This window comes from Octopus bimaculoides, chromosome 1 (genome assembly GCF_001194135.2).
Source record: "Octopus bimaculoides isolate UCB-OBI-ISO-001 chromosome 1, ASM119413v2, whole genome shotgun sequence".
In the NCBI taxonomy this organism is placed as follows: domain Eukaryota; kingdom Metazoa; phylum Mollusca; class Cephalopoda; order Octopoda; family Octopodidae; genus Octopus; species Octopus bimaculoides.
The window spans coordinates 132,770,922-132,773,492 of record NC_068981.1 but is presented as its reverse complement, the minus strand read 5'-3'; the positions used below and the strand labels follow the sequence as shown (position 1 = coordinate 132,773,492).

The following is a 2,571-nucleotide window of genomic DNA, read 5'->3' as shown; positions in this document are numbered from 1 at the left end:
ATATATATATACATATATATATATATATACATACACAAACATATACATACATGTATATACTCACGCGCACACATTTACACTCACATACACATAAATACATACAAACACACGCATGCATACATACATATACGCACGCAGACGTACGTGCTCGCAGCATGCACAAAAACGCGCGCACACACACATACGCGTATACACACGCAGTATATACAGAAACATATATATGCACATAGACACACATACATACACACACATATACACGCACACATACTCACACACTCGCACGTGCGCACTTCAATGTTTTCACTTTAGATCCCGTTGCTGAAGTCCCTGTTGTTTCCATTAAGCAACTGTGAGGTTAAATTACCCTAAATGTGGATGTTTAACCCCTCATTTGTCAACTCTCGTGAAATCTACACAAAGGCGTTTGATAATATTGATAGCAGTAATGTACTGAGGTCCATTACACCATTTTACTCCTTCCTTCAGAACCTGTTTTGTGAGAGTCAACAAAGGAAGCTTCTACCTAATCACTCCATGCGCTAGAAACAACAGCCAAACTTCCTACCATCTTTAAAAAAGGACACGGGATAATGTAGTCTTAGGTACATTTCACTGTTTTGTTTTGTTTTTACCGGAAGGTCACGATTGGAAAGCATTTAAACGTAAGTGTATGCTCCATTAGCGTTTATCTAGAGCTAAACAAAAAAGAAGTGGTTTTGTACAAGATCAGAGGAAGAGGTAAGCGCCTTCGGAGCTGAGGTTTCGATTCCCTGCGGAAGTCGAGTCGCTTTCCCATGACTTACTAATGACATTGAGAAAGGCATGACCGTCACGCAGTCTGATTCCCCTTCCCTACAATTTTGGCAGGCTTTGTGATTAAACAAGGCAGACGTGTACTGACTGATGGGGTCGGTTCAAATAGGTGACTGTGCCCGTAGAGGGTGGCAAACTCCCTGCCAGACTAATAAATAATCCGTTATTTGTTTTCGATTCGTTGTGAGAACAATGCAGCTTTCTTCACTTATGTCCCTAAGGTTCTTGAGAAAGTAGTCAAACTTCCTACAAGTTTCATTTGTTCTGCAACTAAATTAATTTTAATTCTGACTATAATTATCAATTATGATAAGATTACATTAACAATGTATTACATTTTTAAATATGATTAACTCTTTCCTTTTTCATATTTTTTTTAATACAATACTAATTAATAATTAATATTGAATTACAATGTGGAGGTATATATTCACTTGAATCAACCGTTTTATGTCATGGGTAACTTCTCTTATCGATCACGAAGAAATAAAGTAGATTCCCCACACACAAACACTTTCAACAGGATTTACGTAAGGAACTGAGATAAAAGAAAACAAATTATGAATTTTGTTCGTTCAATGCTCAAATATCTCAAACAGTTTTAAATTTTTATATATATGTAAGAATAACAACATTGGTAACAATAGCAAGAAGAGAGCAACAGCGATTATCATAAACAAAACAATAGCAGTGACAATAACAAACGTAACAAAGCAAACTGCAAACAGAAAATGAAAAAAGGGTTGCTCGCTAGCATCCCATTTACAATTGTCAAAATACACGATGGAAGTAAGTTACACATAAGTAACAAATATATATGTGTGTGTGTATATATTGACCTAAAGAACAAGAATATTTAGGAAAGAAAACGTATAGTTTTATATTAATTGAATTTCATAATAGTGAATACGATGCTTGATATCAACAATAAAACCAAAAGGCCGGACTCACCTTCGTAGGGATATATGTGTGTATATGTATATAGATAAATATATATAACCAAAGTTGTCAAAATAACCTGTCGATAGACGTTTATATTAGTATTTTTTTAAGCTTAGTTTTCCACGTGGCTTTTGCTACTACTACTAATACTACAAATAAACTAGAAACAAGGTTTGACAATAAGTTATATAGGAAGTTACAGACCGGTTGGTAGGTAGGGGGTGAGAATTAGTAGAGAGGAAGCGAGAAAGTGAGAGAGAGAGAGAGTTGAAGTAGAAGAGGAGAAAAATCAAAAAAGAACCAGGGAAAGGAGGAGAAGACGAGGGTAAAACAAGGGGAACCTAAATGGTGGTAGCGGAAGACATAATGAAGTTGGGGCGGTGAGGGAGTGTATGTTAGCAGGCAAGGTGACTAAGGGGTCCATATGTATGATGTACTACAGCGATTGCTGAGGGAGAATGAGAGGGAAAGGGGACTCTTGAGTAGGAAGTGGATATAAACGAAGGGGGCTGGGAGGGACCCGACATGCTCCCAGCTCTACCCTCTGTTGAAAAATACAGCGTTTTTTTAGGGGTAAAGGAGGGGAAGGCAAGCTGGGGCGGGTAGCCTTGTGTGCGTGCGTGCGTGTGTGTGTGCGTGTGCGTGTGCGTGTGTGTGTGTGCGTGTGCGTGTGTGTGTGTGTGTGTGCGTGCGGGGAAGAGGGTAGTGTCAAAAAATGGTTAGAAAGTAATGTGGAGAGAAGGGGGAATTATTCGAAAAGGGGTATGTAGTTGTGTGGGGGGGGGGAGTTGATAGTTTGGAGAGGGTGGCATAAAC

General features: G+C 38.6%; 1 protein-coding gene across 1 annotated transcript in view; it reads right to left on the bottom strand.

Annotated features, from left to right (window-relative positions):
• Positions 1–2,217, bottom strand: part of LOC106870290 (paladin) — a 141,597-nt gene extending 139,380 nt beyond the window's left edge. The window contains exon 1 of the mRNA XM_014916313.2: positions 1,765–2,217. The gene's annotated coding sequence lies outside the window, so the exon portion shown is untranslated. The remainder of the gene's footprint in view (positions 1–1,764) is intronic.
• Between the last annotated feature and the right edge of the window lie 354 nt (positions 2,218–2,571).